General features: G+C 41.9%; 1 protein-coding gene across 1 annotated transcript in view; it reads left to right on the plus strand.

Annotated features, from left to right (window-relative positions):
* The window catches only part of caskin1 (CASK interacting protein 1), a 702390-nt gene that overhangs the window by 453373 nt on the left and 222628 nt on the right, over positions 1-26389 (plus strand). The window contains exon 3 of the mRNA XM_060840179.1: positions 26194-26291. The gene's annotated coding sequence lies outside the window, so the exon portion shown is untranslated. The remainder of the gene's footprint in view (positions 1-26193; positions 26292-26389) is intronic.

The following is a 26389-nucleotide window of genomic DNA, read 5'->3' on the forward strand; positions in this document are numbered from 1 at the left end:
AACGTCCCGAAACGTCGAATTTCCTGTTCCTTGGATGCTGCCTAACCTGCTGTGCTTTAACCAGCAACACATTTTCAGCTCTGATCTCCAGCATCTGCAGACCTCACTTTTTACTCGAAGCTCTTTAGCAGTGACCTGCCTCAGTGGCTGATCTTGCCTGGGGAGGGAGGAGGGTCCAGGTAGCAGTGAGTTTATGGGCCATCCTCTCTCTTCCTTCATTGCCTCTCCTACCTCCTGTCTCTCCCTCCTTCAAACCTACACCAATGAAACAAGTGAGGTGCAACATGGTGTTTTCCTTCTGTGTCAAGCAGGTAGGGATAATATGTAAAATAAAGTCTGGCATTCGGCATTGCAAGTGTTGAACCTTTTCTGCAAATATGAATTTACAATCATTATGTACAATGCAGTGTGCAAGTCACGTTAATGAGACAGCTACCAAAAGCAATGTTAGGATCTGCACATTATAAATAGCTAATGGGACTTCTTCCTGTCAAATTCACAATAATGTACAATGCTGTTAAGATTAAAATTTGTACTCTCTGGTTTGTTTATTAGTCACAGTAAGATCACCTACAGGGCGCACACAAACTAAGACTGCATTGTATCATATTTGCTCTTGATATTAATGACCCATGCTGCGAATATTGGACTATTTCTGTAATTGTTTGTCCAGAATGGACATTACCATTTTACAAGCAGCTGTTTGTCATTGCTTAGTGAATCATGAAAAGGAGACAAATAACACGCATGTTTGGTGGAAGGGTTAAGAGGGAGGAAAGTGAGAGGCCCAGACACACAAGAAATATGAGGCCCCAGAGGACATTCTCCATTTTCAAAGCACCCTGTTCCTCACTTTGCTACATAGAATCCCCACATTGTGAAAACAGGCTATTCAGCCCATCAGGTCCACACTGACCCTCTGAAGAGCATCCCACTCAGTCCACCCTGCTATCCTATCCCCATAACCCTGCATTTCCCATGGCTGATGCACCTGGCCTACACATTTTTGGAATGTGGGAGGAAATGAGAGCACCCGGAGGAAGCCCACGCAGACATGGAGAGAATATGCTAACTCCACACAGACGGTCACCTGAGGGTGGAATCGAACCAAGGTCCCTGGTGCGGTGAAGCAGCAATGCTAAGCACTGAGCCACTCTGCTGCTGTTTCCACACTGGAGATCTCCCACTGACTCTCAAACTTGGGGAGCCCATCATAATTAGACAGTCCTGGGAAAATCCTAGCTCAGTGATTGCTGCCCACACAGTGTGGTCTTCTGACCCTCATTTGTTGCTGAAGGCCAGGGCCAGAGGCCTAGAGGAAAATTCCCATGCACAGTCTCCTGTCTCAAATCACCTCACCTCAGAATTATTTCTTAGTTTATTCAGGTGATGTGGGCTTTGCCGGTTACTGGTAACCCACAAGATGTTGAGTGGGGGACTCAGTAATGCAATCGAACAGCAAGTGAAGAAAGTTAGATTCTCTATTGTTGGGCATTGCCTGGCACTTTTGTTGGGCACAAATAATGCTTGCTGCTTGTCAGTCTGAGTGTGAATGTTGTCCATGTCTTGCTCCATATGGATATAGGCTGCTTCAACTGAAGGTGATTGGGCATAGGTCACCACTCTGAGAAACTCCTGCAGAGATGGCCTGGGACTGAAATGACTGCCATCACAACCATATTCCTTACTGCCAGGTAAGACCCCAAACAACAGAGAGCTTTCCCCTGATCCCCATTGACCCATGTTTTTATAGGACTCTTTGATGCCATACTTGGTCGAAGGTGGCTTCCATGTGAAGGACAATCATTTTTCCCTCGGCTTTGGAGTTCAGCCCATCATTGAAATACTTGTCAAGCCTCCTCCTTCTGTTATTTATTTATTTATGAGTTCTCTACCGTTCATAATTCAATGTGGCAGGACTGCAAATCTTAGATCTGACCTGTTGGTTGTGGGATTGCTTATCCATAACTATCAAATGCTGGTTCTGCTGTTTGGCACACAGGTAGTCCTGTGTTGTAGCTTCGCCAGGTTGACATCTCGTTTTTGGGTCTGCCTGGTGCTGCCCTTGGAATGCCCTCCTGCACTCTTCACACAATCAGGGCTGATCCCCTGGCTTGATAGTACTGGTAAATTTGCCAAGTCATAAGGTTCAGGCTTTTGTGCCATGTCCTCAGTGGTACACGTTGTAGAAAAGCATTGCCAGGGTGGGATGGACCTTTGAGAATGTTGGTGGCCTTTCCTTGACAGCGGACCTGGTAGATAGATTCTTTCAATGGGACATTGGCCTTTGTGATTGTCCAGGCAAAGTTCACCACTCTCTGTAACCATCTCTGATCTTGAATGGTACAGTTGCCATACCAGGTAGTGATACATCCAGACAGAATGCTATCAATGCTATAAACGTTGGCAAGGGTATTTGTCATCATGCTTAAGGGCCTGAGGAAGAAGAGAGGTTGTTGGGCCTTTGTAACCAGTGCACCCACATGAATAGTCCAAGAAAGCTTGTTGTGAATAACCACTCCCAGGAGCTTGACACTCTTCACTCGTTCCACCTCTGTGTTGTTAATGTGTAGGGGGTCATGAGTAACATCCCACTGAAAGTCAATAATGAGTTATTTGGTTTTGCTGGGACTGAGAGCTAGGTTGTTCTCAGTGCACCATTTTTCCAGGTCTCTCACTTCCCACCTCACTTTATCTCCACAAGGATATCCAGTGTTAGCATTTCCCAGTGCTCAGATGGTAATAATCCATCCAGTTCCATAGTGGCTTGATACAACTGAATAGCTTGGTAACCCATTTCAGAGGCAAACACGTGGTTGTTGGTTAGGAATCACATGTAGGCCTGCAGATATCTTTCCCCTCAAGGGCATCAGTGAAAGGATGGGCTTTTAAACATAAATGAATTCAAATTTCTCCATCTGCCCTGGTGGATTTTGAATTCACAGGCCCAGAGCATTAACTAGCTTGTTTCCATTAATAATGTAGTAAGATTACTGATCTACATCACTGTACCTCCTACTGGTGGTCCATGCTCCATGCACTTCCTTCCTATTGCCAACTGAAATGGGACAGACTCCTTGTTATTGCAATGGATTGATCTTGACTATTTCTGAAGCAGAGCTGAGAGTGTGGTGCTGAAAATCACAGCAGGTCAGGCAGCATCCGAGGAGCAGGAGAATCTGGAATGAAGGGCTTATGCCCGAAACGTCAAATCTCCTGCTCCAGCACCTGCAGTTGTCAATGATCTCCAGCATCTGCAGTCCTCACTTTCTCCCTGTTTCTGAAGCAGCCATTTTCGCTGCATTGAATATTTTTAAATAATGATCAAAGTGTTCGGGGAGATGAAGGAATAAAAAGACAAAGTTTATTTATTTTTTCTCCTGGGTCTCTTGTGGTGGTATCTTGGATATGAAGCAATTCCTGGAGAAACTATGATTCACAATTCTTCCTTGTTGTATAATTATCACAAGCAGGACTTTTAGAGCTTTAGAAAAATAAAGAGGATTGGGCACCGTGAAGATGAAAACTGATGCAACTTTATTAAGCAGTTGCACTAATTACAGAAGCTTGAACATACAGGATTTGACCAGACCTCTTCAGTCATGTCCCAGTTCCATGTGATCTGACATCATATGACAACACTGATGATGCAGTTTGGCTATTAGCATGTAGCTCTGAATGCATATGCTATACTTATATCAGAGAGAACATACTGCAGGCAGATAGAAAAGCTAAGTTGTACAATGTTGGTCATTTTCAGGCCTGCGGGTTTCTGTTTGCAGACGTCCAACAGGAACTGGGACTGTGTTCCTCCCCATCCAGTTGGTGGCACATCTTTTAGTAGTCAGGCTGCAGATCAGCTATGACCTCATCAAATGGTGCATCAGGCGTGAGGGCTTGTATGGCCTACTCCTGTTCCCACACTTCTAACATTCCAATGTCATCTCTGCTTGTTGGTACAAACCAATGTCCAGAACATCAGGCAGTTTTCAGAGTGTGCTCTACTCATACAGGCTGCCCTGTTTCCCATATTGTAACAGTGACCACACATCAAAAGTTGTTCCTAGGCTGTCAAGCTTCTAATTTTGTGAGGTTGCAAATCATCTGATCTTGTTACAATATACATTGAACCTATCCTATTGACCTTGATAGGAACAGAATGGAAGTTATGCACTACAGCCTATATCATCCATAAACAGGTCCAGGTACACAATTCAATCAACGTCTAGCTTTTGGCTTGCTAATTTTATCAAGGCTCAGTATCTTGGGTGGTATCCACCTAACCTTTGTAAACATTCCCAGTCAAGATAAACAACTTGAAAATTCAAATGTAATTTCTTCAGTTGAATGGTTCAAATTCCAATGAGTAAGTGGTAAATGTTGCAAATGCAAAGAGTGAATGAAAAAATCATCCCTCGAGAAAGAAACAAACTTGGTATTGATCTCTGTCTTAATTGATGCAGGAAAGTGTGAGTTTATGCACATATTTTATTGTTGTATTGACCTGCCTTTTAAAGAGAAATCCATATATATGTAAATCTGGTCAAGAAAGTTTCAAGCTGAAAATGTGTTGCTGGTTAAAGCACAGCAGGTTAGGCAGCATCCAAGGAATAGGAAATTCAGGATGCTGCCTAACCTGCTGTGCTTTAACCAGCAACACATTTTCAGCTGTGATCTCCAGCATCTGCAGACCCCATTTTTTACCCCAAGAAAGTTTCAAGTATGTACTAGGGCAGTTTCCATTTTCTTACATGCAAAAGTGATTGAAATGTTGGCTTCTCTCTATTCACGGTGTAAGAGATGGACCAGGTTAGAGGCTGGGAATTATGTCACAAGTAATTCACCTGCAAACTCAATCCCCGAGTCACTCCACCATCTACAAGGCAAAAAGTCATAAAAGATGATGAAATACTCTCCACTTGCCTGGATGAATGCAAGCCCAACAAACTCAAGAAGCTCCGCACCATCGAGGACAAACCAGCCCACTTGATTGGCACCCAGTTCGGCACCTTCAACATTTACTCCCTCCACTGCCAAAGCACAGTGACACCATTGTGTATCACTAATGAGATGTACTGCAGCAACTAACTAAGAGTCCTTCAACATTATGTTCTAAACCTCTGCTATTTAACACCAAGAAGGGCAAAGGCAGTAAAAGCATGGGAAGTTCTCTCCAAGTTCCCCTCTAAACCACCCACCATCCAAACTAAAAATTATAAGTGTTTCTTGAATCCTTGAACCCTCTTCCTGAGAGCAGGTCTATCTACACCACATGAACTACGTAGTGATTGGAACCAGGTGGATCTCATTGACGATGAGATCCTTGATTGGGGTTTTTAATCTGGTCCAATTAGGGAGCCCTGGCTAGTAAGAAAAGCATTGCCCTTTGATGTGAAGGGCACTGCTTGTCACTGGCCACTTGGGTGTTTCTTTTCTTCCTGGTGGTGGAAATTTGAATAACAATTCATGCACCGTGTCTCTTTCATTGTGTCTCACACCTGCACACACACAACATGGGTGCCGAGGAAAAGACAAGCACTAAAAAAAACCAGAAGTGTCAGACATCCTGCTAACTCTGAGAGCTGGCTCTGAGGGAAAAAAAATGCATTGCCCTTTGGTGTGAAGGGCACTGCTTGTCACCGGCCACTCGGGTGTTTCCTTTCTTCCTGGTGGTGGAAACTGAATAAAGATTTGTACACCCGTTTTGTCTTTCACTGTGTCTCACACCTGCACACACACAACATGGGTACTGGGGAAAAATAAGCAGTACCGCAATTAGGCAGTAGTGCAGAGGTAAGAAAAAGAAATTAACAGTGGATTTAGAATCCCCTCAGGTCAGGGGACTGACTCTGTGCTGGTTGGGCTACAGTCAGTGTGTTACTGCTGCTGCTGGTTTTTGCTTTATTTTGGGAGAACCTGAAAAAAGAAAAAAAAGAAAAAAATATATAAACAGGAGATTCAGAATCTCCTCACTTCAGGGACTGACTCTGATCTGGCTGGCCACAGCCAGTGTACATGTAAATAAAGGATGACTTTGTGACAGAATACGGGTCTCTGTGCAGTTATTTCAGACTGCAGCAGTTCAAGAAAGCAGCTCACCACCACCTTCTCAAGGACAGTTGAAGATGGGAATAATTGCTGACATAGCCAACACTGCGCACATTCTGTGGAAGTTTTAAAACGGCCTTTTTCTTTGTTGTCAGTTCAGTGTAATTTACGAGCATCTTCACAGGATGCATGATTTCAGAGAATATTGAGCTCAACAAAGGAGTATTGTTATAGTGTTAGATTGGGCTAAGAAAGTTCCATTAACAAAATGTATAACCGCTAATTTAAGGAAGAGTGTCTAACAAATTATTCATGAATCAGAGTTGTCACAGGCTAATTCCAATCCATTGATTTGAATACATAATAGAAAACAAAAATCATACTTAAAAGCTAGTCCTCTTCATTGTGCGTCAGTATGTACCTCGTGCAGTGTGCTTAATTCAATGCCTTGCACTGCTTTTCCAATTACTTCTCCCAAGTGCTATGCGGATCAAAAACAGGCATTTGAAATGAGGAGACCTCTTGATGAAAAGAACTGAATAAGCTATTTCTCTAGACAGTGAGTTAGTAACTAGAAGGCATAGTTTTCAGACTGTCATCAAAGGAACAAAAGCAGAGGTGAAGAGGTTTCTCTTCACATTGAATAGAATCATAGCACAGAATTGTCAAGGCCCTGGGATCTCATGATCTGGCTGGAGAGCCGGTGAGGGAGCTGGCTGTCCCCCCCTCTAGGGGGTGCCCATGGAAGGATGCACACCAATCAGGCAGAACTGAGATCACTGCTGGGCTTTCACCTGGAGTGCAAGACCCCCAGAGACGGACTCCAACAAGTGACCAGCAGCTCCTGCATTCAGTAGAGCCTCTGAAAAGGCTGTGTTTGCTGTGAGAAGGACACTCATCCCTCATCACCTGGAGTCCCAGGATTAGATTCGGCTCAGGACCCGTGTAAAAAATATGTGGGTTTCATGTGTTCGGAGTTAGGGTGAGTGGGGTTATGGTGAGAAGATTTTAGAGATAAGGGCTCTCAGCAGTCACATTCCCCTTCCTCAATGTCCAGTCCCTTGATCAGTCTCTGATTGAGGGACCCCTTCATCAACCAGCTCCCCCAGTAACAAGCAACTTTATGCAGTTTCACTTCTTGCTACATGTTAATGGAACTTGATCTCATTGGTGGTGGGAAGAGGCTTTTATCTGTTCATTAATTGGTCAGTTAAGGGAGTCAATGGCAGCAAAGCCTAGAAGATTAACCATAGACCTTCTTACCTGGAATTTAATTCTGGTGGGGGTGGGAATGTGGTAAGGTCAGGTACGTTATACGTCCCACCTCACTACCCATCTTCAAGTCCATCACTGACCAGAAAAGTCCAGACACAGAGTCATATAACCCAAAGTTTATTATACAGGTGCCTGTGTGACTCCTAGTCCCTTATTCCTTCACTGTAAACTCTATAAAATTGATTTACAATTTAATATGTTATTTCAAATTTACGACGTTGCTTCCTTCTACCATTATTTCAGACAGCATATTCCAGATCATCGTAACTTCCCAGGTAAATATATCTCTCCTGATTATCCACTTTATCCTTAATCCACATCGTCTTGTTGTAAATCCTCCGGCCAGAAACGCTTCCACCTTAACCTATTGTATGGAAACCCCTCATGTTACTAGGATGTGGACCAGGAATAATAATGGAAACAGAATCCATATTGCTTGACACTTGGAAGAGGGGGGTTGAGGTAAATTGAGCTCCTTCCCCAGGTTGGTTGGGAGAGTAATCATTGAGGTGCCCTGCTGCTATCTCACCTCAAGTTGACCAAGACCAGATTGGCAAGACTTGTGTCCACCTCGAAGCTCCATCCCATGTCCACTGGTATTCAACCGGCAAAGGATGAGGGAGATGAAGAATCAAACCTTATTGAGTTTGTTTGTGGCCTTCCAATGGGGGTCCTTCATGAAAAGCACTGCATGTCTGAATGAGCAGCCTAGCATTGGGAAGAAGTTTCTATTGAAAGGTGCCCACCCCTACTTCAGCCTCATTCCCCTGTGTCCCTTTAGCTGGCTTGGGTCTCTTCTTGGGCATGTTACTGGAACCAGCCATCACTCCCAGTGGCACTGCCTCTGCCAATGGAGAGCTGCCAGCCTCAGACTGGCCAGCAGCTCTGCTGGGATGTTTCTGTATCTGGGGGCTTAAATGATTGATGCTGGCATTCTCTACCCCCTTGGGGTGGCACACTGGCTCAGTGGTTAGCTCTGCTGCCTCACAGCACCAGGGAACCAGGTTCAATTCCAACCTTGAGCTACTGTGTGGAGTTTGCACATTCTCCCAGTGTCTGCGTGGGTTTCTTCCGGGTGCTCCGGTTCCTACCCACAGTCCAAAGATGTGCAGGTTAGGTGAATTGGCCCTGCTAAATTGCCCATAGTGTTCTGGGATGTGTAGGTTAGGGGTAAATATAGGGCAGGGAGAACAGGTTTGGGTGTGGGTTACTGTTTGGAGGGTTGGTGTGGCCTTGTTGGGCTGAAGGGCCTATTTCCACACTGTAGGAATTCTATGATTTTAAATCCCAGATCTTAAAGGTCCCTCAAACTTTAGGTAAAGGATGAGTGAAGAAATTCCACAGCCTTGTGCTGAGACCACAGAACACAGGCCTGACAATACCCAGATAGATAGACAATAGCCAATGTTCACAGAGAAATAGATGAGGTTCAAGATTAATAAGAATAAGTACAATTGATGCTTGTTGAGAATGACGGAGAAGAGTGTGTTGCTGCTTAGTTTTTTGATCCTGTCTCAGTTTATCTGTTGAGATCAATTTCAGTGTAATTTATATGTAATCTGCCTTTTCTAAATCTAAATAGAAATGACCACCTGACCTCCAACTGTTCTCACCTTTTCTCCCTCCTTGCTTTGTGTAGATTTAGCCTCTATTTTACAGCGTTTTCTTCTGCTTGATTGCACACTTCTTATGATGGGCTGCTACCTGAAAATATAAACACCATTCATTTTCAGGTGTCAGTCTGCACTTGCCACACGCTCTGTTTCCATTTCGAAAGTTAAAAATCACACAACTCGAGCGTGATCTATGGTTCCCCTTCAAATGGTCATAGAGATGTACAGCATGGAAACAGACCCTTCGGTCCAACCCGTCCACGCCAACCAGATATCCCAACTCAACCTGCCAGCACCGGGCCTATATCCCTCCAAACCCTTCCTATTCATATACCCATCCAGATGACTTTTAAATGTGGCAAATGTACTAGTCTTCACCACATCCTCTGGCAGCCCATTCCACACACATACTACCCTCTGCATGAAAAAGTTGCCCCTTAGTTCTCTTTTATATCTTTCCCCTCTCACCCTAAATCTATGCCCTCTAGGTCTGGATTTCCCCCACTCCCAGGGAAAAGACTTTGTCTATTTGTCCTATCCATGCTCCTCATGATTTTATAAACCTCTATAAGGCCACCCCTAAACCTCCGATACTCCAGGGAAAACAGCCCCAGTCTATTCAACCCTCTTCTTATAGCTCAAATCCTCCAACCTTGACAACATCCTTGCAAATCTTTTCTGAATCCTTTCAAGTTTCACAACATCCTTAGGAAGGAGACCAGAATTGCACGCAATATTCCAAAAGTGCCCTAACCAATGCCCTGTACAGCCGCAACCTGACCTTCCAACTCCTGTACTCAGTACTCTGACCAATAAAGCAAAGCATGCCAAATGCCTTCTTCATTATCCTATCTACCTGTGACTCCACTTCCAAGGAGCTATAATCTGAACACCAAGGTCTCTTTGTTCACCAACACCCCTTAGGACCTTACCATTAAGTGTATAAATCCTGCTAAGATTTGCTTTCCCAAAATCCAGCTATCTGAATTAAAGTCCATCTGCGACTCCTCATCCCATTGGTCCATCTCATAGAGTCATAGAGATGTACAGCACAGAAACCATCTTCACTGTCCATTACACCCCCAGTTTTGGTATCATCTGCAAACTTACTAATTATAACTCCTATGTTCATATCCAAATCATTTATATAAATGATGAAAGGTTGTGGACCCAGCACTGATCCTTGTGACACTCCACTGGTCACAGGCCTCCAATCTGAAAAACAACCTTCTACCACCACCCTCTGTCTTCTATCTTTGAACCAGTTCTGTATCCAAATAGCTAGTTCTTCCTGTATTCCATGAGATCTAACCTTGCTAATCAGTCTCCTGTGGGGAACCTTGTTGAACACCTTTCTGAAATCCATATAGATCATGTCCACCTCTCCACCCTCATTAATCCTCTTTGTTCACAGGAGGGTGTTTCTTATTTAGGCATCTGTATTACTCCTGTCTTTTATCGGTTGTTTAAGTCCAATTTTGCTCACTTGCTTGACAGGATTAAGCAAGATTTTCAGCAATGAGAAGTGCTTCCAATATCCTGGCTAGGCCAGGCATCTCTTATCAAAAGAATGTCCTCCCCCGTTTGCTCTATCCTATACGAATGCTTCCTCTAATTTTCCCAAAGCAAATATTCCAGAGACTTAATGGCTGCCTTAGCTCTTTTATATGCACTGTAGACAGCATCTTACCAAGTTGTCTAAACTACAGTTGTCTCATTGTTTGGGGGATTAAATTTTCCAGATATTAGAAGATACCAATTAGGTTCTCTTCTGTTTGTTAGTGTTTGGGCCTGTAAAGACCCAGCATCGATGTGGCTAGATATTGAGGCCTACCAGACAAAATGTCTCCTCATCAGCCTTTTATTCTTAGATAAAATGAAAGTGGCCATGGAATATTACCATACCTGAATTTAGGCTCTGGGCAGCCAGGGGAATCTCCTGTTTGGTGATTTATTTGGAGGTGAAATAATGATGTCCTTTGACCAAATAATCCATAAATATAGTCTAGTTAGCAAAGATCTTGTCCGCTTTTTTCCAGGTCAGGGATTTTATTCAGAAAGAGACCACGCTCTTGACCAACCTCTGCAGATCTACTTTGGAGAAGAGGGTACTTTATACTAAAAAGTACTCTCTGCATTAGTACGCTTTATCATGGCGGGGGGGGGGGGTCGTTAAGTGGCTTTGTGGGGTTTGGGAGAGGGAATGTGGGGGTTGAAATTTCTATGGAGACATGAGGGGACATTTGTGAGAATGTGAGAAAGATCTCAATTTGTAATAGGACCCATACCATTCAGCTAAAGATTTTGCATTGGGTCTATCTGGCCCCAGACCGCCTCTAAAAGTTTAAGATAGGAGCACCCCCCTTTTGGCCTAAGTGTAAGATAAATATCAGTACACTCACTCATTGTTTATGGTCCTGCCACAGGCTCGGTACATGTTGGAGTTCTGTGGCAGGGGTTGGAGAATGGGTTTTAAAAGCTGAGGTTAAGATGGATCCTATCTCTCTCCTCCTGGGCCTATCCAATATACCCTCTTTGGATGCTCATGGGAAAGTAGTTTTTAAATATCCTCACTTTCTGCACTAGGAACCACACCCCCTCCAGGTTTGCTGGGCTGATTTAAGCTTATTATGGAATATATCCCTCTGACCTTTTCACAAATATGGTGCATCAGAAAACAGAAAATTTTATAGGAAAGGGCAGCCCTTTCTGGACTACTTGGACGCAGATTTATCTGCCATTTAACTAAGGCTCGTGTAGCCATGATATTCAGATTTAGTGTTTTTGATGTCCTTGAAGGAAGAATTCTGAATATTTTATGTGCAAGACTTAGTGCTGTCGGAGGTCGAGAGCTAGTGTTTTGTTGTGCTGTTCATTTGTTCATTAACAACCTTTATTGGTTTGTCTGTACTGGGTATAGTTGTGTTTTGGGCATATTGTTGCTGTTGTGGAGTTTTTTCTTTTTTTTCATGTTATATGTATACAGAATAATGTTTGCTGGTGTTGTAATTTGTCTTCCTTTTTTATGATTTTATAAAGAAAGAAAAGTTTAATAAAGATATCTACATAAAAGAAAAAAATTACACAACCTCAGGTTATGGTCCAAACAGGTTAATTTGGAAATACAAGCTTTGGGAGTGCTGCCTGAAGGAGCAGTGCTCTGAAAGCATGTACTTCCAAATAAACCTGTTGGACTATAATCTGGAGTCATGTGATTTTTAACTTTGTCCGTCCCTCCACATCATGGCTATCGTCCGTTTCTAAAGGCCAACTTCTACATTAAACCAGCTACCAAGTATGGTTCCAGCTCACACGCTCTGTTATGTGCCTCAGAGTTGTACGCATCTGTATTGGGAAAGAAAAGCAACAACATTGGAATTGATCAAGGGAAGGTTCAGATTATCTCCATTGGATCCTAACATCTCGTTCATGCCCAATTTCTAAGCACATATCACTGTGAACACGTTTTGATAAAATAATCTATTTCTGAAGCTCAGGTTTATATTGTTCAGTTAGTACCCAACGGTGTACAAAGTCAAACAGTTTCTAAGCTTTGATCTTGGTCTTTTCCTCAGGGAGAAAGGCGAGTTACGAATCAAAGCTTAAGAAGCCTATACGGTTCAAATTTTGTGTCACAGCAATTGTCTTTCTCCAAATCTTCCTTTCTTTATCCCTGAGGGAATGCACAAATTTTGGCAAGTGCTCCTCTGTACATGCCTCCAACGCTGTATGTGTACATCTTTATTCAATAGGGTTCAGTTTGCCAATCCTAGACATTCTAGACTGATCAATTTGCAGTTTCTCAAATGTCAAACATTTCAAATGAGTCCACTGAGCTGCAAAATTTAATGAGAATTTTTCAGTTTCCTTGGCTGTTTTCTGCAAAAAACACTTTGCATTTGTATGAGTGGCCCCAAGCAACTCCGATCTTCAAAGTCAAGCAATAAAATTTTCAAATTAACAGGGTGGTCCTGCATTCCATCTCGTTTTGACCATAAACTGTGGTACAAAAATCAGGGGGTGAGAAAATATAATTGTAAAGCAGGGCCAGTAGCGTCAAATAATTAATGATCTCATAGAAAAGGGAATCTATTAGGGGAGAATGATCATAACATCGTACACGTTTAAATTGAGTTTGAGGGTGAGAAAGTCAGCTCAGAATCAAGTATCTTATGCGTAAATAAAGACAATTACACAAGTACCAAGACAGAATTGGCAGGGGTGGGCTGGTAAAATAGGTTAGAATATAAACATTGGATAAGCAATGGCACAGACTAAACGTGAAATTTCATAATCCTGAACAAAGATATACTCCATTGAAAAAGAAAGGTTCTATGAGAAAAAATGAATGATAACTAAGCAAGTTAAAGGTGCTATCATAATCAAAGGAAAGGCACACATTAATATGGAGAGTGGTATAAAGCCAGAGGATTAGAGATGCATTTAGAAACAAAGGATAAGTTAAAATAGATTATAGACTCATGGACATTTACAGCACAAAAGGAGCCTATTCATTCCACTGTGTCTGGGTCCCTCAACGAAGAACTGATTACATTCATCCCATTTTCAAGGTCATGACCCATAGCCCTGGGGGATATGGCAATACGAATGAATGTTTAAATACTGTTTAAATGTTATAAGAGGCTCTGACTCAACTACCCTTTTAGGCAGTTTATTCTAGTCTCCCATCATGATTATTATGAGGTTGTTATTATTATGTGAGTAAGTTAGGAAGAAATACAATAACAGACAGTAAGAGCTTCTGCAACAATATATAAAAAAGGAAGAAAATAAGTAAATTAAACATTTCTTCCTGAGATAATAAGTTGGTAATTAGTAACAGGAAATAAAGAAATGACAGAGAATTTGAACAAGTATTTAGTGTCTGTCTTCATGGTAGAAGACACTAAATTTATGTGAATAATGATTTGGAGATGTTGGACTGAGGTGGACAAAGTTAAAAAGCACACAACACCAGGTTATAGTCCAACAGGTCCGACCTGGTGTTGTGTGATTTTTAACTATGTGATTAATGGGAGAAAATAAGAGGAAAAAAGGAAGAGACAAAGTTAAAATAATCATTATCAATGTTTAATGAGGCAAACTAATGGGACAGAAGCCTGACAAGTTCTCTGGCCTAATGGCCTGGGCACAAAGTCTTAAAAGAAGGGACTACGAGTGTAGTAAGAAGAGATTTTAATTGGAAAAAGATAAATGTGAGACCTCTATTCACAAAAGTAGGTAACTGAAAAGAGGTCAGTTATCCAGATACTTGTCATTGGGAAATGTTGGAACTCATTATTTAGAAGACATTTACCAAATCATGATGCGATCAAGCAGAGGTAGCGTGGTTTTACAAAAGGAAATAATATTTGGAAAACCCATTCAAAGTTTTGTGAATGAAACAGCAGGGTTGGAACACATCAATGTGACATATTTGAATTGCCAAAAGACATTGGATAAGGTGGCGTTAAATGTTGACTGCACGACATGGTGCTGGCAATAATAGATGGATAGAAGATTGGCCAACTAATACAGAGAGTTGTGATTGATGGGTCATTTTCAGGTTGGCAAACCAGATCTAGTTGGATACAACAGGGAATTGGTACTAGAGTGTCAATTATTTACAATCTTTGTTCCTGACTTTGATGCAGGAATAAAGGATTTTGCAGCATCTCCATGACAACCAACTGATCATTATCCTCTTCTCTTGTTGTGTAAGTTGGTGTGACTTTTATCAAGTCTATTTCTTATTGTTATGAAGTTGAAGGTGTGTACTGTACCTTGGATAGTGTTTCCTAATTTCTTGTAGGCAAGATGTTAGCTCTCATTGCATTTCAGTCTTGCTCTCTCTCCAATTTTCTAATTTTTTTTACCCCCAACATCAGATCGTCTCATTGGCTCAATGTTGGCAAAACAACAAATTCAAACTAGATTGGGTTTTAGTATCCTGGGGCATAATTTAAACTGATTGGTTAAGTTCAAATTATTGTCAAAACAGCAACCAAAACTCAGGTATCCATTCCACAGCCAAAGTTGCATATTTTCAATTTTCTAGTACACTCTTGGATTGCCATCTAGGCAGATATACAGATAATCTCTCAGTTCAGAACAGCATTCACTCTCTCTTAAAGGTACAGTGCACGCCTGCAACTTCACAACATTATTAGATTAGATTAGATTACTTACAGTGTGGAAACAGGCCCTTCGGCCCAACAAATCCACACCGACCCGCCGAAGCGCAACCCACCCATACCCCGACATATACCCCTTACCTAACACTACGGGCAATTTAGCTTGGCCAATTCACCTGACCCGCACATCTTTGGACTGTGGGAGGAAACCGGAGCACCCGGAGGAAACCCACGCAGACACGGGGAGAACGTACAAACTCCACACAGTCAGTCACCTGAGGCGGAAATTGAACCCAGGTCCCTGGCGCTGTGAGGCAGCAGTGCTAACAACTGTGCCACCGTGCCACCAAAAATTATTGTTTTATTATGTTTTAGTCCTGATGAGTGCAAGATAGAAATCTTTGACTTATTTCCTTTTATCAATGTTTAAGATTATGGCTATGCTATTGATAATGCTACTCTGACATTAGCAGAGCAAAGAGATCAAGGTTCAAAGAGGATCTGAAGCACTGTGTTAAAGACCTGTATGCAGTATCACATATTTCATAAGATTGATAAACCAAAAAAAAACAGGAGGAATACTGGGTATTTTTATTCCTCTCTAAATTTTGTGTTGCTGAAGATGAAAACACTAGGTGTTGTGTAAGTGATAGTAGTGAAACATGTTAACTAGCATTGCAAGATAAGTTCTATCCATTAGGAAATTAAGAACTAAAGAACTGGGAGAAACAAAGATGTGTATCCTCCGCGTTCCACATTAGTGTTCTCCAGAGGATGGATAGTACTACAGTGGTTGTTCTTAGTGTTAACAGTATGTAGCTCATGTGTATTTAATCTTAATTTGATCATCTGAGTATCAGAAGAGAGACAATCTCAGGTGTATTTTAACTAGATATTAAGTAAGATCTGCGTGGGTTTCCTCCAGGTGCACTGGTTTCCTCACACAGTCCAAAGATGTGCAGGTTAGGTGAATTGGCCATGCTAAATTGTCCATTGTGCTAGGTGCATTAGTCAGAGGGAGGTGGGTCTGGGTGGGTTACTCTTTGAATGGTCGGTGTGGACTGGTTGGGCCGAAGGGCTTGTTTCCGCACTGTAGGGAATCTAATCTAATCTAATAATCCTTTATGATTATGACTACCTTCTGCCAAAGAGTTTGTGTGGGCATCTCTCCCACGTGATGTCAGTGGCTTAGGCAGGTGCCAGCAAGAAGGATTGATGACAGAATCTACCCAAGTGATTCCAGATAGTTTCAGCAGAAATCAATATAGAAGCATTGCCCACCACTATCTCTTGAACCTGCAAGCCACGGTGATAACCTGAAAGAAAAGTTATCCAAAGCCATCCAAGCTGAAGAAAGAAGTTAAACGTGCAGTCAGAGTGTAATTTTCAGTCTTCAACAGTTTAAGAGCTTGCAGAGCCAGTCAGTCTTTGTGAATGCAGCAACCTGCAGTTAACAAGTCTGCAGAAGCAATCCAAGTATTAAACCTACTCACAGAAGATTGAAACAGCAAGAAATAGTGAAAAAATATTAAAAAGCTCAGTAGATAACACAGAGGCAACACCATTGTATCAGGGATCACTGGAGCATCCAAGCCTGTCCTACTACGTTAACATGGTGATCCAGAGGGATGGATCATGGACTAAGTCCACAAATAAAACTGATACTTTCCATTTACAAAGTTTGTTTCAACCATTTACTGAATTATTCATTCAAAAGACAACAATTGTACCAAAGAAGACCACTCTAAGGACTGTTCTTATAATTCCCGAGGAATGTTTTAAAATCTATGAAGAGTTTTGGTACCAGTGAGCTGAAAAGCAGTATAGCAAGGAAGCTGTGTGACTGTTTGACTTGTTCTAAACAATGTGCTGCATCTAGTGAATCCACCAGAAGCATGCTGCATCGCTGGGTTCTGCTCGGTGTAGGGCTGTGCAACATGCAGCTGCTACATGCATCAGGAAGCAGCTGCTTTGCAACAATAACTCTCTTGCCACCTGATAACGATCAAGGACTGGTGCTAATCCATGCCCAGTTTGTTGACACTGTTTAAGTTGCTTCCATTCTGCTCTCGTCCTCATTACCCAGTTTGGTGTACCCTTCTTGAATCAAAATGGGAAGAAGGGACAGCAATCAGCATTTATTGGCATGGCTAAGTAGAGACAGATGGTTCGCTTCTGAGCATAGCAGCAATTTGCCACATGTCATGCTTATGGCTGACATTTTAGTCAGTCAAGATGATTGAAATCCCAGCTTCACCAGATGTCAATCTCCTGAATGCACTAATGCTCCATGATGCCCATCGCCCATTCTTTGAATGAAGTTGGGGACAGCGTTACGACTCTACTTCAGAGGGCAACTGCTTTCACTGAGGTTGTCTTCCCAATATGGATAAGGAAGCCTTTGAGGGCAAAAGGGTGGGATCCATCAATAAACTGGACAATGTCAAGAGTGCAGCAAACAGCATGTCAAATATCTATCAGGAAACTAATGGCAATTCAAGTCCTGGAGAACATGTTGATATTCTTTGCATGCCAGTATTTATAAATGTAAATCAAAAATGAATAAATGATTTGTCACTGCTTTTTGTTTTCATTACATTCACATTGTTAATGATGGGGCACTATACCTTTGGCAAAACTCCTAATCTCTCTGCAAGTGGATATGACAATGTGAAAGGAGAAAGAGAGGACTTACATTTAGTTTGCACTTCTTATGATTTCAGGATGTCGTAAAGCACTTCTCAGCTGAGCAGGTCCTGTTGAAGTGCTGTAGTTTAGGAAACAGTTTAAATCCCATTTCTCATGGTGTGGCATCTCAATTCAAATAAATACAGAAAGTGGTGGAAATATGCAGTACGTTGATCCGCATTTAAGCAAAGATAAATAAACATTTCAGTCGTGACCCTTTCCCAGTCCCTGAGACATGAATATGTCTTAGTTTAACTTAACGACCCTTTGTATTTCTTTGAATCTTTCTCCTTTTACCACTCTCTTAAATGAATTAACCCATGTCAATGCAGTGGAAACTGAGTAATTCCTTGATGGCTAGGGTTTTGTATTATGCAGCATCAGAAACTCAGGGAGTTCCAAATTGTTGGCTCCAGGCACCTTCCTCTGGTCCTGTCTCACCATTCAATGAAATTTTGTCTGATCTGCCTCCTAACTCTGTCTAGTAATCCTGGTTCTGCAAACCCTTACCATCTTTGTCAATTTGTCAAACATCTGTCAATTTGAAATTTCCAATCAACCCTCAACCTCAATAACTTGTTGGGGAAGATTTCCAGACATGCACTAATCCTGATGTCACCCCGAAATGGCCCAATTCTGATTTTAATGTAATTGGATTGTGTTGTGACCACTCACTGCACGGACCTTGCAGCTCCCATGGACTCCAGCCTCACTACTGTGATCTCAGGGATCCTGCCTACTGTGGGGTGTCAACCCTATGATGTTTGTACTGTATTCTTGAGGCTGCTCTACCTCTCGGTCTGATGCATCTCTGTCTTTACCTTTTTTTTTGTAGATATTTTTATTGAAATTTAACATTTTTGCAAATTTACAAAAATAAACAAAACTCTCAAATACAAACATTGATGTACAATTAAATCATATATACAATAGTCATAATTTAACAAAGAAAAGAGAAAGAAAGAAAACAAAAAAAAGGAAAAAAAAAACGAAAAAAGAAAGAAAAAAAACTCAACTTTCTACTAATCTAACCTATAACTAACCAGAGTGTATACCTAAGTCTCTTACATGCTCGGAATGTATAAACATCAAATATAATAAAACCCGTATTCGCGCAGGATTCCTCTCCCAAGGGGCCCCGGAGCAGCCCGGTCTGAAATCTTCACTAAATAAAAGCCCTTGTTAGGATAGCCGAAATATCTGCATTTATATAATTCAAAAAGGGCTGCCATATTTTATAAAATAATTCAGTCTTTCGGTGCACCATATTTGTGAGGAAGTCAAGGGGGATATATTCCATAATTAATCTGTGCCAATTTGAAAGTCCAGGGGGGCCCTCAGCCACCCAGTTCACCAAAATATTTTTCCTTGCACAGAAAGAGAGAATAGAAAATAGTCTCTTCCCATGCATATCCAGAGATGAGAGGTTCGAAAAGTCCAAAAGGAGAGATACAGGGTCCACCCTAATTTCCGTTCCTAAAATTTCTGTCAGGGTATTTGCCACTTTAGTCCAGTATCTGCGGATTTTCTGACAAGTCCACAGACAATGTACAAGAGTACCCACCTCTATTTTGCATTTAGGACACATTGGAGATGCTCCTGCCTTAAATTTTGCCAGTCGAGCCGGAGCTATATGGGCCCTATGAAGTATCTTTAGTTGGATAGCCTGAGTTCTGTTACAGATAGCAATTCTTCTAGCATTTTCCCAAATGTCATTCCACATATCCTCAGAGATTTCTAGCCCCAAGTCCTGCTCCCATGTTTTAAGCAGGTCATCCATGTCCCCTGAGACTCCATCATGTAGCAAATGGTATATAGTACTAACGGAGGATGCCCCCGCTGGTCGTAAGACATTACGTTCTCTGTCTGATTTATAAAGACTATCTATTAATGTAGTCTTCCTCTGTATATAATCTCGAACTTGGAAGTATCGAAAGAGATCCCCATTAGGTATTCCGAATTTCAGACGCAGCTGCTCAAAGGACATCAGGATCCCATCTTTAAATAGGTCCCCTAAGCATGAGATGCCCCTGGATCTCCAGAGTTTAAAGGTGGCATCTGTAATCCCCGGTTGGAATCCCCATGCGCCTACTATTGGTGCATGGGGGGATGTTTTATGTGAGTTACCCTCATTTTGCCGCATTATATTCCAGGCCTTAATTGTGTTTAATATTATGGGATTTTTACAGTGGTCTGTAATGATTTTCCTCTTATCTGAAAATAAAAGGTTAATAAGTGGGTATTTTACTTGGGAGGCTTCGATATCCAGCCAAATTGATTGTGGATCAGATGAAACCCAATCAGCTATGTAACTTAGTAGGGAGCTTAACTGATATTTCCTAAAGTCTGGGAAGTCCAGTCCTCCCCTTGCCTGTGGAAGCTGTAGCTTCTTCAGCTTAATAAGGGGCCGTCTATGGTTCCAAATAAAGGAGCCCAACCAGCCATATAATTTACGTAGGGCTAGCCTTGGCAGCATCAGCGGGAGCATTCTCATAGGATATAAGAGACGGGGCAGAACATTCATTTTAATTAATGCTATTCTCCCTAGCCAGGAAATCGGAAGGTCTCTCCATCGCTGGAGGTCCTGCCTTATCCTTTCCATTAATTGTACAAAATTAGCCCTATACAGCTGATCAAATACTGGCGTGATAAAAATACCTAAATATAAGAAGCCCTCCAGGGACCAACGGAAGGGAAAAGGGGATCCGTCCATTAAGTGGGGTATCATAGCCAGACCACCCATTGGCATGGCTTCCGATTTTGAAAAATTAATTTTATAGCCTGAGAATGCACTAAATGTATTAATAACTTGAATTAGACGAGGCACTGACATTAAAGGATTACTGAGGAATAAGAGAACGTCATCTGCATAGAGGGTAATTTTGTGTTTACCTGTACCAATCCTCGGGGCCGTTATATTAGGATCAGTCCGGATGGCTTCTGCTAATGGTTCGATTATCAGCTTAAACAACAATGGTGAGAGAGGACATCCTTGACGGCAGCCCCTACCCACACTGAAGCCATCCGATCTTAACCCATTAGTAATAACAGCTGCTTTGGGGTCATTATACAATGTTGAAACCCATTTGGTAAACACCTGTCCAACGCCAAACCTTTCCAATGTGTAAAATAAATATGACCATTCAACCCTATCAAATGCCTTTTCCGCATCCAATGAAATTACTACTCCTGGTATCTTTTCCTGATGACAGGCTTGGATCATATTCAAGACCCTTCTGATATTATTGGATGATCTGCGGCCCTTAATAAATCCCGTCTGGTCCTCCTTTATAATATATGGCAGTACCCTTTCTAGTCTTAGTGCTAACATTTTTGAGAGAATTTTAAAGTCTACATTTAGTAAGGATATTGGTCTGTAAGATGCACAATCTTCTGGGTCTTTTCCTTTTTTGAGGATAAGAGAAATATTTGCTTCTTTCAGCGTGGGCGGGAGACAGACCTGACTATGCGCAAAATTATACATATCCATAAGTGGGTCAACCAATATTCCTGTAAATTCTTTATAGAATTCAGCTTGAAAACCATCCGGGCCCGGTGCTTTTCCGCTCTGAAGTTGCCTAATTGCCTCAAGTATCTCTTGGACTGTTAAAGGGGTATTTAGGGCCGACACCTGTTCCGGAGTCAGGCCCGGGAAGGTCAAATTTTTTAAAAATGACTGCATCCTCCTAATCCTATCTTCACAATCCTGCGATCTATATAGTTCAGAATAAAATTCTTTAAAGGTCGCATTGATCTTTTTATGATCATGAGTCAGGGTACCTGTACTTTCCTTGATGGTCGGAATAGTTTGAGGGGCTTTCTTTTTCTTTGCAAGAAATGCTAAGTATCTTCCCGGTTTGTCGCCATATTCATATAATCTTTGTTTCGCAAATAATATTTCCCTTTTAGCCGTTTGAGTAAGCGTGGTGTTTAAAGCTGTCCTAAGAGCTGTAATCCTCTGCAATTTTGTGATAGAAGGTCTATCAGCGTATGCTGTTTCGGCTGCTTTTAGGCGAGCTTCGAGCAGATGCTGTTGCTCTCCCTTCATTTTCCTCTGGGTCACTGAATAGGAGATGATCAAACCTCGTGCATAAGCTTTGATGGTCTCCCACATCATTGATGGATTGCTAGCCGTACCAGTATTAATTTCTAAAAAAGTTTTAAGTTCTTGGGAGAAGTACTTTAAAAATTTGCTATCTTTTATCAGGAAGGGGTCCATACGCCAATGCCGAGCAGATGTCCCATTGTTCTTTACCTTAGTTTCCATGTATACAGCGGCATGGTCAGAGATTGCTATAGTACCTATTTTACAGATTGCTATAGAGTTTAGAAAAATCGATGGGGCAAAAAACATATCAATTCTTGTGTGACATTTATGTGGATTAGAGTAGAAAGAAAAATCTCTACCCTGTGGATGGAGACATCTCCATACATCTACCAATCCTAATTCTTTATTCAGGTCCGCCAGTTGTCTATATCTGGGAGATACTCCAGCGGCAGGCACTCTTGGGAATCCTGTCTATTTCCGGATCCATAATACAATTAAAGTCTCCCCCTATAATTGTATGACGGGCACCAAAGGCCATCAGTTTTGAAAAAGCTTCCGTTATGAATTTAAAGGGGTGTGCCAGGGGGGCAGTATACATTTAAGATCCCATATTCCTCTCCATTTATGAGGGCTTTAATCAAAATATATCGTCCAGATTCGTCTTTTATCTGATTTAGAATTTTCAAAGGGAAGTTCTTCCGGACAAGGATAACGACTCCCCCGCTTTTTGAATTAAAAGAGGAAAAAAAGGCCTGATCAAATCCGCCCTGTCGTAATTTTAAGTGTTCTTTATCCGACAGGTGTGTCTCCTGTAGGAGAGCTATATCAACTCTCTCCTTCTTAAGATTTGATAATATTTTCTTCCTTTTAACTGGCGAATTACTCCCCCTGACATTCCAGGTGCACCACTTAACCGACTGCTCAGCCATAATCATCTGGACAGATCCGAGACCCCTCGGGAGGGGAAACCCTATCTAGAACATCCCGAGCATGGATCATACAAGATTTACAAAAGTAAAGATTCTCTGATACACTCAAAACAATATAACAAAAAACTCTTTCTAAGTATAAAAAATATAAAACATTCCGAATTGGAGATTTTCTCCCTTGTTCCCAGGGAGTGTCACTTCCTCTCCCACAGTTCATCTTACCCTCTTCCAACCAGTGCCCCACCCTTGACCCAGGTGTTCCTCAATAAAATGAGGAGAATTCAAATATAATATAAAGCTAGAGTTAACAGTGAACACCCCACCCCCACCCACACCCACATCTAAATATATTTGGGAATATTAATACCATATATAACTATAAGATTACAATCTCAACATGTAATACTTAAATATAATACCACAAAATAACAGGGGAAAGAAAAACAACCCCGCTCCTAAAAACAGAAGTAAAATAGAATAAGGTAACCACCTCTCCCCATCAACATTAACCAAACGCCCCAACATATATATATATATATACATACACACATAGGGGGAAAGATAAGAAAAGATGAAGGGATGTAAACCAAAATAATGGGAAAGGCAGACCAGCATCCACAATCTCTTACAGTTTATTTAAGAGAGTCCAAGAATTCCTTAGCCTTCTCCGGTGATCCGAAGTTATATATGGATCCTTCGTGGCTAAGGCGTAGCGTCGCTGGATATCGTAAGGAGTACTGGATATTTAAGTCCCTTAAACGCTTCTTCGCCTCATCGAATGCCTTCCTCTTTCGGACCAAAGCTGGGGAGAAGTCCTGGAACAGCATGATCCTGGATCCTTTGTGGGTCATAGCTTGGGGATCTTTTCCCAGATTTCTTGAGGCTTCCAGGAGCATCTGCCTCTCCCTATAGCTCTGCAGCTGGAACAGGACCGGGCGTGGGCGCTGGGTTGAGCCGGGCCCACGTACTGTGACCCGGTAGGCCCATTCTACCCTTACCTGGCCTGATCCATTATGCAGATTTAAAAGTTGTGGTAGCCAATGCTCTAAGAATGCTGTCAGCTGACCTCCCTCTTCCTGCTCGGGCAGGCCCAACAACCGAATATTTTTTCTACGACATCGATTTTCGAGGTCATCAATGTGGTTTTCTAGGTTCTGGACTCGATTCTCGAGAAAACGGATGTGGTCGGCTGTTGATTTTATCCCAGTCTCTGAGGCTGCGGCCTTTGACTCCACCTCTCTGACTCGGCACTCCAATTCCTGAATGTCTCTGCCCTGCTTCTGCAGCTCGGCTGATAGTGCTTCTCTGCTCTGCCGAGACTCATCGATAAAAGCATCAATCTTCGCCTCCCACCTGGCAAACATCTCCTCAAAGCTCATCTTCATTGGTAAATCTCCTGAAGTAGCTGAAGACACCTTTGTTGCAGCTGAAGAGGGAGAGGGTGGGGGAGGGGTCCCTGCTTTCTTAGAGCCGCCTGTTCCCTTCCCTTTACTCATTTTCCAGCTAGTATTAGACTATTTAAATGTACTAATAGGTAACTATTTAAGGTTAACAACTATTATAAATGGTTTAGTGAGTGTAGTGGGGGTGGATAGCCCACTTTTCCCAAGTTTTGGGTAGAGCACTGTGGACTCAGTCTTGCTGGGTCGCCGCCATCTTGGATCCCCCCCCGTCTTTACCTTATTTAAAAGTGTCTGACTCCCTGCAGTTCCAGTGAATTATTTGTTTGCATTCTAAATGTGCATGACAGCTAATGTGGTGCAGTTTTCTCAATCCCCTCATCTGGGCAACATCTGACTGTTGTTGTCACGCTTACATCATCATTAACACACTCTTTCCCATCATGTATCAGTTGTTTTAAGGCTTTTGGCTCTGAGCTACCACACCAGAGGAAATAATTTTCCTCCAAATCTGTTCAGTTAAATTTTTAAATCAATTTAAATCTTCTATACTCAAGTGAATACCCCTAGGTGTGCTTGGTCGTAAAACCCTTTGCCTGGAACAAGATTTGATGTGTGTGCTCCAAACTTACACAGTGACTAACTCAACACTGCACTAATGTAGTCATTAGCATTTTGAAGACCTGTCAAGTACGATGAGTTATCATAGCTGTTTCTACATTGGAACAGCATCAGACCACCAGTGTTCATCTAGTGCTTTATGTAGTTGCCTATCTATCATGTATATGGCAGAGCTTCCAAAAGGCAGCATTTGAGGAGAGCGAATCATTATTAACAATATCTGTGAGGAAGCAAGGACTTTGTATCCAAGGCAATGCATTGAAGATTTTTTTTGTTAAATTAGAGTGTATAGGTAAATACTTACTTTTAAAATTCCTGTTGCAGAATGGGTTTGGTAGCAGTGACCAAGATCAGACCTGCTCGTTAATTTTTATCATATCCACAAAGACTGTTTTATCCCAGCACTTTCAATGTGGGAATGCTCCAATCATTTAGAGATTGAGAATGCCCATGGAGCCTAAGTGTTAGAATAAAATTCAGCGATAGGCTCATTAAAACAGTCTTTCATTCATCCCTGCTGAGATGTGTTGTAAAACTAAAAGTGTTGGGTTAAATATGTGGCTCCTGTATCAAAGCCTTTCAAAACTGGATGCACCTAAAGTAGAAGCTCTAATTGTGGAACCCATCATTATGCGGCACCAACAGGTTTCCATATTTCACTTAAGTGCCTTTTCACCAATGTTCCCTGTTAATCTGAGCTAATACCCAACCGTGACAAATTGCTAGTGTCAGAAACTTAAAAGTAGCTCACTTGGATTTCCATAGAGCTGAATGGGAGTTATTGATGATGATAATGATGTAGCTGATTCTTTCATCTCCTCTCCACCATAGTTAGCACAGTGGGAACTCTTGTGTTGCTGATAAGGATACCTCATGCTTACTCATTTTTGTAATACTTGTCAAAAAATGCCTAAAGCCAAGGGAAATTCATCAATATGGGATATTTAGTGGTTTATAGAGCAGACTTCTCTAAGCCAACTGAAGGATTTCTCTCCTGTTGTTCAGAAAATACTGTGTCATGCTGGAGTACAATTCCATAGGCATCTATTTTACTGTGACCATTCTCCATGTGTGGTCCAAGACAGGGTAGCCAGGTAGGCTTTACAAATGAACCCCAACACAGATACATTCTTCAGTGAGAATGATTGGACAAATTCTTTTCCTGGCTTTCAGCCTGTAGTTTTCACCCTCCCCCACAGCCAACAGGATTTGTAAACTCACAGTAGACGGGAGGGGTGGGTTGGAAAGAGTTGAGGGTCCTCTCTGTTCATGTAGCTCACTTCCATGCTCATGACACCAACTAAAGCATTAGGGAAGCCACAAAATGGTGAGTGTGTTTCTGTCCTCTGCAATGTTATACTGCATACTCTGCTTAGAGCTCTGGTAAATTTGACCTCTTTGTAAGGCTAACGGCTTCCTCGTTCTTTACTTCTGCAGATTTTCTGCTCTGCACCATGCTGCACTCAATGGGAACACTGAGCTCATCTCCCTATTGATTGAAGCCCAGGCTACGGTGGATATCAAGGACAATAAAGGTGACACTTAAGATTTCAATTCTATGATTTTAACTTTCTCCCAAGGCAATACAATTAATGCAATCTCAGCCCAATAACAAGATGCTGTATTCACCGAG

The sequence above is a fragment of the Hemiscyllium ocellatum genome, chromosome 20 (genome assembly GCF_020745735.1).
Source record: "Hemiscyllium ocellatum isolate sHemOce1 chromosome 20, sHemOce1.pat.X.cur, whole genome shotgun sequence".
NCBI lineage: Eukaryota > Metazoa > Chordata > Chondrichthyes > Orectolobiformes > Hemiscylliidae > Hemiscyllium > Hemiscyllium ocellatum.